The sequence below is a fragment of the Castor canadensis genome, chromosome 6 (assembly GCF_047511655.1).
Source record: "Castor canadensis chromosome 6, mCasCan1.hap1v2, whole genome shotgun sequence".
NCBI classification, from domain to species: Eukaryota; Metazoa; Chordata; class Mammalia; order Rodentia; family Castoridae; genus Castor; species Castor canadensis.
This window is the reverse complement of record NC_133391.1, coordinates 172,721,839-172,731,373: the sequence shown is the minus strand read 5'-3', so window position 1 is coordinate 172,731,373 and position 9,535 is coordinate 172,721,839. Positions and strand designations below refer to the sequence as shown.

Genomic DNA, 9,535 nt, shown 5'->3' with positions numbered 1-9,535 from the left:
CCAATGCAAAGAGGACCCACTGTAAAGTGGATGCTAAGCCTGGCACCAAAAATCATCTGACTTGGTCTCCAGTAGACCTTTGGCTGTCCAGGTGAACTTCACACATGAAGCTTGCCACACAGGTCTGAGCAGGAAGTGGGCTGAGGTTACCAACTTCACCCTCCCAGGCTCAGTGCCAGCTGTCCCAGAGTTTTCACTGTAAATTAAACAGATCTCAAAGAAAACCTCATGGTTTTACACAGCAGTCCTGCTGGCATGGCTACTGTGAGTACCACTAAAAGACAGAGACTGTCTTTAGTGCTGAGAAGCCCCTTGCTGATCTTTGGAGGTTTGTCGGCAGACTGAACACCTGTCCAGGCAGCTATGCCCCCACATGGCTATGGGAACAAGAGCAGGGTGACTTCTCCCTGAGAGGTCTCCCATGGTTCAACTCCTGTTCTTCAGCAGAAAGACAATGTTTTAGGAATGGGTATGACTCCCTCTGGATGGAGAACAAGCCAAGAAGTTCTTCCGCCTGAGCTCCTTCCCCTCACTGAGCCACGCCCCAGCCATAACTGCTCCAGAAGACCCACGATCCTGAGATCCCATTTTGGAAAGGTGTTCAAAGAAACAGGAGCCCTCTCAAAGGTGGACAAAGCTCAGGCTTACCTCTGTGGGTGTGGGGTTCACCAAATGGCCAAATCCACAGCCTTGCAGTATTCTGAAAAGAGACAGACCTGAAAGAATCACGTGCATGGGTTCTCCCTTCCTCAGAAGTTACAGGGCCAGGAGTTTCATGCTCATGGGTGATCCACACACCTCAGTGCTTGATATTGTATAGAAGCCAGAAATCATGAAACAAATTAAGATATGGTATGTCACTTAACACAGCACACTATGTGTCATCCCCAATGTGGAAAACGGGGCAATAAACAAGTGCATAAATGTTGCAAGCTGTATAGACTGACTTAACAATACTTGTCAAACTACTAAAAGCACACATCTAGCTATTCTACCTCTAGGAATTTTTCAGAGACATTTCCAATGTTCGCAGAGAAATAGACTATTTCAGCATCATTTGTAATAATGAAGAACACAAATTGGAAATAATTAAAATGCATAATAAGTAAATAAGCTTTGGTACATCCATTCAAAGGAATATTAGGCAGAGCTCGAAAAGGATATGAAATGTCCTCTGTTCTTGGATGTAAAGCTTTCCAATGGGTGTTACTAAGTGGAAAATTCAAGTTGCACAAACTACATGTGCAGTTCTCACACACATGCATGAGCATGAACTGTTGCAGTGTGCTTCACTGTTCATAGCGACTCTATCTGAGGGTTAGCAGTGTAGGCTCTCCCCCTTGGAGGTGGTGTACATGAAGCTTAGTAGAACATACCCAGCCCACATGAATTTGGGCAATGCCAATTTCTGTGACCCTACCTCAACAGGTGTGATGAGCTCGCATGAGCTAATACACGAAGCATGCATGAGGCTTTATATGAGGATTGCTATTCTCAACTACCACTATTAAAAATTAAATTTTAAAAATGGCAGTACCTTGTATTACTTTTAAAACAAGTAGTTAATATGAGAATCACCCACATTTTAGCAAGATCAAAGGATTCCACATGGGCTCCTGCACTGTGCAACTTATGCAGATACTGGCAGAGCCCCTGTTTAGTACAATGCATGATTAACCTGAAAACTGTTACTCTGCCTCGGAGGCAAGAATGCAACAAAAGATCCCTGGCCAGAAGAGCCTTCCCTTCCCCCTTGCTCTCATTGATCTTCCTCCTCTTTGCAACATCTAATTAGTTCACTCATGACCCAAACATCCTTGTCCCAGGTGGCACCTGGCTCGATGCTGGAGCAGCAGTGAGCTTGGCACTCTGTTAGGTCCTCTGTCATCTCGACTGGTGCCATAGAAGCCCCACAATGACGGTTTTATGAACATAGTCATCTCCATGTTCTTTTTTTTTTTAAAAAAAAATAGCATTCCAGCTAGGAATAGATTTTCTCTTAATTAGCAAAATGATGATTTGGAGTTGTTTGAACCAAATTCCAAAATACTAGACCCATGTTGACACTTCTGAAGCAGGCAAGAGAAAATTTCAGGGCTCCAAAAGGCAGCTTCCCTTTTCTTTGGTGAAAGCTCAACTCCAGTGTCAAGTACAAACTAAGTGCCCACCACAAGAAGGATGAAGACAAGAGGAGACTAAGATGGGGTGGGCCCATTCAACAGGTTCAAGATAGCATCCCATGAGGAAGCAGAAAGGTCCTAATGGCCATTCTCCCAACAATTCCATAAGCTAGACAGACTGTCTCTGCTTCAGGAGGTGGAGACCTGGTAACCACCTGCAGATCTCTCTCCACTGGGCCACCAGAGCACACAAAGTCCAACTCTCCAATCAACCACAGCACATGTGTGTCACCATAGCCACTGGACTTCATTTTCATTTTCCCACTAATTCTGGCCTCAGGCTCTGATTTGCATGTGTGTGGCTACTGCATAACTATGTCTGTTTTACATTTTTAACCATCCGTATTTTCCACAAACTGTTTGGAATCTTTGTCATACAATGCCCGTTCTTTCTTTACAGACTGTGTGCTCTTCCCATGTCTTCATGGTCAGTCCTCACTTTCCAACCTACATGGTGCCTCAGGACACTTTCCACTGGGTGCATCCATCTTTCCAGCCCTGGACATTTACTACTCAGCTATGGAACCAGGAGTGAGTGCACTCCCTCACTCCCTCCTGGAAGATGGGGAAGTGGACATCAGGAGGAGTAGCATCAGACCCTGAGGACACCTCCACCCTGGCAGGATGAGAAAGAACAGCATGAGTGGGTAAGCACTGAATGAATGAAGAGGACTCACCTGCTTGGTCAGGTGACCAGGACTGGATCCTTTGCCCCATGGAGGAAGGTTCTCCTGGGTCCTGAAGGACAGATGCCTGTAAGTCAGGAAGGGAACATGCCCCGGAAAGGGTTTCCTTTGACCAACTTCCCCTCTGGTCTCTGCCAGCCAAGCGGAAAACCATTAGGAAAAGTTTGTGCCATCTGAAACTTCACAGCAGCAGGGGCAATAGTCACAGTAATGATAGGGATAGAATAGCATTCTATCCCTAGAAATGCTAGGAAATAGAAAGCAGAATAGCATTGTTCAGTCCAGCATTGAGTAGCACTTCATAGCCAATGGAGGGCTTCCAAATGCTTTTGCTACTTTCTCCCTTGCCTCCAGTGACACTGCACGTACACAAGATAATCACCACTGTGGCTGCATCTTCAAGTTCCTGTGATTCTAAATTAAGATGTAAGGGATTGAGAAGAAACTTTTTTATCAGCACAAAGATTTATATAATTCACCTATGGACCATTCCACAAAGGAATGCCACCTGCCTTGACTGTGAGGCCCCCTGAGTGCCTGTGGTGATAGGCCCACCACTCCTTTTTGCCCACATCTGGTAGACACTTCTTGGTAAAGATCTTGGTAATAGTCAACACTGTGAAACAACAGACTTAGGACAGCCAGAGAACAAGTGACCTTTTACTGCTCATCACAATCTCATTTCTTTTCCTCCTTGCTGGAATTTTAATCAGTCTTGGCATCAGTTAATGATTCTTTCTTATCCATTTGATTAAAACACAGAGTCACTGAGGCAGTAGAAAATTGGATTTTTTCCCTTGGCCCTTAATGCACTGCAGTAATGAAATCCATGACTTCCCACCTCTACTAGTAAGGAGCCAGCACGTACAGTATGAGAGCCAGGAAAGCTCATTTGTTCCCAGGCTGATTGTCCCTCTTGAAGAAGGCCCTCCAGGAGCTCAGCATCTCTGAAACAGAGCACCTGCTCTGGCAGACTGGAAGATTGAATCTCTGACTGGCATTATTCTTACAGGTGACAGAGAAATCGTTTACAACACAGCTTCATTTCTTTAAAAGCAGCTGCAGCTTTTATTGCTTGGATGAAATCACATCCCACATTCTAATTTAATAAACTCCTTTAAGCTTATACAGAGTCTCTGCTTGGAGAAGGATGTGTTTGTGTGCCATGGGCCAGAGCACTGAATAATTTCCACCAGCAATCCCAGGGAGAAGAGTAGTGAAGATTAAAAACAAGACAAAGCCACTCCAGTTCTTATTATGATTAAATTTTACAGGTGTTATTTATCACAAAATCGGGTTGTAAAAATTAAACGGCAAGGTGAGTGTACAAGTCTTTGTCATTCAAACATACAAAGAGATTTCACAATGCCTTTGTTAGGTCTTTCCAGAAAACCCTTCTTGTCCAGTATCTCACTGCTTCAGGTCCCAAGATTTCCAACCCTGGTCAAATACAGCTAGTGAGGATGACTTAAAGCAGTTTTCTGTCTGGTGGGCCCTTTGATACCCTTTCTCTCTTATCTGGAAAAAGAAGTCACGTGACAAAGAATTAGAGAAGAACAGACTGTTGAAGTAGACTTCTTGACAGAATATTAAGAACACTTATTATTCACTTTATAAAAGGTAATATATAAGTTCATACACCTAATTATGTATCTGTTTAACAAAAATCTACTGTCTTCTACCATTGTAGCACAGGAGATACAACCTTAAACAAAAGTCTATGTCCTCACAAGGCTTCTCATTGTATTATAAACCACATTTTATAATCTTAAAAATAACCCAGTGGTCTCTCTGCGCTTGTCTTCGTAAATCACAGGGATAGGCCACGTCAGCACTGCGGTGGCGGACAGCTCCACACACTCAGGCTGCAGGTTGCTGAGGTACAAGAAGACATAGCCTGGAACAGCAGGGCAGCTGGGGTTCTGTGTGGCAATGAGCCAGCATTCCTGTCCTCCAGTGGAACAGTCCTGAGGTGTGGCCCAGACTTAGTGGGAGCCCTCTCTGTAGTGATGATTCTTCCCTTCCAGAATCATATTCCGCTCACTCATGCTGTTTCCTTGGGATCCTCCCAGGGTCTGTGAGATGCAAACCCAACTTACGAAAACACAAGTTCACAATAAGGGTAACACAAGTGCGTCATCACGGTAAGAGCAAATTTGGGGAGGCAGAACTGTAGGTAACTGAGCACTAGTGGAACAAGGTATGTGGTGGATTACATGTAAGATGCAGTGTATATATCCTGAGGCTGAGATATTGAACTTCAAGGGAGAATTATTTATTCAAATAGCAGCACTACACACTGAAGAATTACCAAAAAATTATGGAAAAACTGTATGAGCAAGGATGAAGCTGAATTAATGTTGGCTTATCATTAAAGTGAGGAAAAATTAAGTAACTCAAAAAAAGAAACATAAAACAATGCAGCATTCAGTCTAAACATTTCATCTGCAGAACAAGCTTGGCCATGATGCCCCACTTTGTAGGGTAGCCAGACATCCCAAGAGAACCTGAACCAGCCTTCAGTAAAAGCAGTAGTGGCCTCAGTGTTTGACTAGCATCTGCTGTTTGCGTCTGTTGGTGTTAGCAGGACATTAGTCAGATGCGTACGTCAGAGGGCCTTCTGGGTCCCTGCACTGTGAACATGGCCACCATCACACCCCACCAGCAATGCCAGCATTATGGACTGAGCATGGTCACTTGAATTTATCATCAATATTTGAATATTGACTTGAAAAATCGTATAAGTATTGCAGGCACAGCTTTGAGTAAAAATCTAATAGTTTAGTATTTTATATTTAAAAATTATTCTTGAGAGATGAAGTATAAATTTACATCTAGTATCACAAAATATAATCTGGCAGCATCACTTTTAGTGTTAGGGCCACCAAGCCACCTTCACCACGGTGACTACAATCAATAGTACCTCATGCTGGCCATGCTTATCACCTACTATTCACGGCAGAAAGGGAGCAAGTACTTTAAATTACTCATGTACACAGTAGGATTATCACAGAAGCAATCAATTGAACTTAAAATCTACCACCAAAAACTATAACAGTGCTCACATTTTAAACAAAATTCAGACTTATTCCTACATCCTAGAAACTTCCTCTGTGATGGTAGATTCAGCTGACTGGTGAGTTTCAACATTTGGTACACTGTCATTGGGTACATCTGCTTAAATGTCAAATAACAATTTAGTAGGGTACCAACAAGAAGACCTTAATCACATGGGAGAATAAAGTTCCACTGCACCACTTCCTCTTCATCTAGAGTGGCACAGAAATGCCTGTGATTAAGGAGCCCATGAGGGTGTCTTGTGATCTGCCTCTGAGGCATAGACAAGATGCCAAACATCACTATGTCTAGTCCCACCCAGGGACAGTGGAATTTACCCTCCCTTTGTGCTGAGAATGCCCTTTCCTCTGCAGAACATTTAACAGTGAATGTGTTTATGTATACTATAAGGCAGCCACTCATATTTGAGTGAAAACAGCAGCTAGTCAGTAGAGGCATGGGTGGTGCCAAACATCTTATCACAGGAGCAAGTTCAGGGTTTCCAAACAAATTAGTCCTCAAGAAAGGCCATTCCAGCTGGTGACTACCATTTGCTGTGTGGCACTGGCATTCCTGAGGTTGCCCTTTGGGAATGTGGCATTTCAGCCCATTCAATGCCCTTTACAAATGGGACAAATCTCTGCACACCTTGTACCCCAGTGTCCACCTCCCTCAGCAATTCATTGACACTGGGAATCCCCTGGCAAGATGGAGGAGGTTAGAAATAGCAATGTTGCACACATGAGTTCCTCCCAGGGAAGAGAAAAGTGAATGCTAATTTATGCTCCAAACGCCCTTTTTAGGAAGATGGTTAATGGAATGTTTAGTAAATATCTAAATGTCTGAGCTGTGACAGCAGATGGCAGGAAGCCATGCCTGCCTCCCAGGATGCAATTCTGCCAGAACACACTGGGCCGAGCCATATTGATCACCTTATCACAGCCAAGGAAGACAAAAACAGTGCACTGTGTGTGAATGGGCAATAAGGCTCATTCTTACCTCCTTTATGCTGGTGATGGGCTGACTGTCCAGCATGCCAAGAAGACGGGCTGCCATTAATAGACAGCCACTTGTTGACCACATCTGCTCTACCCTCCAAGCTGCAGGAAACACATGGTTGTGGACACTGAGATCACAGGTGCAAGAGCTGTGTCAGGGCGTTCTTAGGACCCACACCCCTCAACACAGCCATGCAATGAGGCCTCCAGCAGAGGGGCAGGGGACAGTGCTCCTTCTGGTGAGAGCCTCATTAAACAACAAGTGTTGGAACACAAGTCACTTGCAGCCTGTTTTGTCATAGGGTCTGCTCTGCTCCAGAATGTCTAGCTTTGAAAAGCCTTTTTGTAAAAAATAAATAAATAAAATAAAATAAAAAATAAATTCTGTCTCCAGGCCACTTTTGTTAAAATAACTTTTTTTGTTTCCTGATGCCCAGGCCCAGTGGCTCTCAGAAGACAGAGATCAGGAGGATCATAGCTCAAGGCCAGCCCAGACAAAATATTAGTCAGAACTGACCTCAGCAAGCAATCTGGACGTGGCAGCTCAAAGCTGTAATCCCTGTTACATGATCGTAGTCTGACGCTGACCTAAGAGGGAGAAAAAAAGCTACACTTCACTTGAAAAATGACTAAAGCAAAAAAGAGTAGGGTGTGGCTCAAGTGGTAGAGCACCTGTTTGGCAGGTCCTGAGTTCAAAACCCAATACTGCCAAAAAAAGAAGTGAAATCGTATGAAAGTCCTTTCTCTCCCATCCTTGAGTCCCCCGAGGTTTCACACACACACGTTTTCTGTCATCTGAACCAATGATTCTCCCAAGTTCTTGTGGGTTTTTAGTCACTTCTGAAAGCACCAATAAATCTATTGACCTCCTGAAAGGTGATTAGGGAAGGAAAATGGAACCCACCACTGTTGAAGAGGCCCCCGTGCAAAGTCCCCTGTACACATTTTACATATCTTATTAAATACTGCATTTCACCTGCGCAGCCACCAATGAGTAGATGCCACCCCCTAATAGACAACAAACTTGATGTCCTAAATTTGAACACCATGCAAGCTTAGCCCCAACAGCAAATTGACTTTGCCTTCCATGATTCTGTGTTGCAATACTCACTCAGACATCTGGTGCAGCTCTCTGTTGCCACATAACACATCGCTCCAAAGCCTCGTGCCTTAAAATCAGACATACTTAATTTGGTCACTGTTTTGCGGCTGTTTGAACAGGGCTCGGCAAGGAAGCTGGGAGCATCTCCACAGCAAAAGTTGAGTGGTCCAACTTGATCCACTTCCAAGTTAGTGTATTCACAGAACTGGCAAGCTGGTATTGACAATTGGGTCCTCTTCATGTGGTCCTCACCACAAAGTGGCTTGAGCTTCCACTAGAATGGTGGCTGGGCTCCCAGACTAAGCATCCCAAGAGACAAGCATTCAAAGCCATTAGTTAATATGTTGTTTGTTTGTCTTATTATTTATTTGTCCATTTATTTATTTGAAAGTTATATTGAGCATAATTAAACTCTCAACCATCTCAGATACAGCACTTAATTAGAACACATGCAAATCTTTGTGAGAGCAATCAGAGTTATGTTCCAGAAGATAAGATACCTGTGCAGGTAAACTTACTAGTAGTCACTGAGAGAAAATCAAATGTATAGAAAACAGTTTCTTCTTTTGAAAAATAGGACAGAAAGAGAATTGTGTGTGGTATCCCAGGGAGTGGCAAAGCATACACTGGTTCACATTTCCCATCCTGTGCTCTTCTGTGTTGTCCATGATGATGGGTCACTCGCAGCCTGAAGCTCCTTAGGTCCTGTGGCACATGGCTATCTTCCCTCCCAGTCGCCTGCTGGTGTACTGAATCTTTTTGATCTCCCCTCTGATGTTTTATTAACAGTTCCTCTGTGTTTTCTCAGCTGTCTTACACATAGCTCAGTCTTCTTATCACTTTTTAAAATGAGCTGAAATTAGGGAAGCTGTGGCATGACTTGGGACCTCAGTACAGAAAGTGGCTGCAAGTTCCACACCTCCCACACTGCAAAGGCATTGAAGGAAACCTTTAGTGACTGTTAATCAGAATTATGGCATTTTCATTCACCTGTCTCCTTGCAACGTTGACGTCTACAAACAAACAGGTGTGATTAGCACAGGACCAAAGAACAACATGTACATCTGGGCCAGAGAGAATCCCTGGAAAATTCAGGCAACTGAGCACTAGTATACACCAGCACTTTATGTAATTGTCTCCCTAGGGAAAGGAGCTGCCTTTCTCCCAGCCAGAGCCTCTTACTGACTACACGGCAAGCATTTCACTCATTTACTCCATCATTTGATCAAAATGTGTAAGTGCTTCTAAAGCATAGGTAGGTATATGTCCGTGAATGTACATGTATGTACACACAGAGATCATGCCTCCTTTGAGCGTTTACATGTTACAACTGTGGGTCCGCAGGCAGCCTTGAGTGGGAGAAGCACTAGTGGCAGGGAGTTAGAAAGCTGCCATATTGGGCTCAGCCGAGTGGAGCTGGGAGGATAAGGGAGAGTCTGAGACTCGCTCCTTAATGCTTCCTGATCCTGGGCCTGGATATCCCCACATGCACCAGGACAGCCCAGTGTGTGG

The 9,535-nt window shown here is 44.0% G+C and overlaps 1 long non-coding RNA gene across 1 annotated transcript; it reads right to left on the bottom strand.

The window, feature by feature from the left end:
• Nucleotides 1–4,035: 4,035 nt before the first annotated feature.
• On the bottom strand, nt 4,036–8,936 carry LOC141423948 (uncharacterized). The gene is made up of 3 exons (XR_012448714.1): nt 8,033–8,936; nt 6,923–7,023; nt 4,036–4,384 (listed from the first exon to the last, which is right to left on the bottom strand). It is a non-coding gene; the product is annotated as an uncharacterized lncRNA (long non-coding RNA).
• Nucleotides 8,937–9,535: the final 599 nt, after the last annotated feature.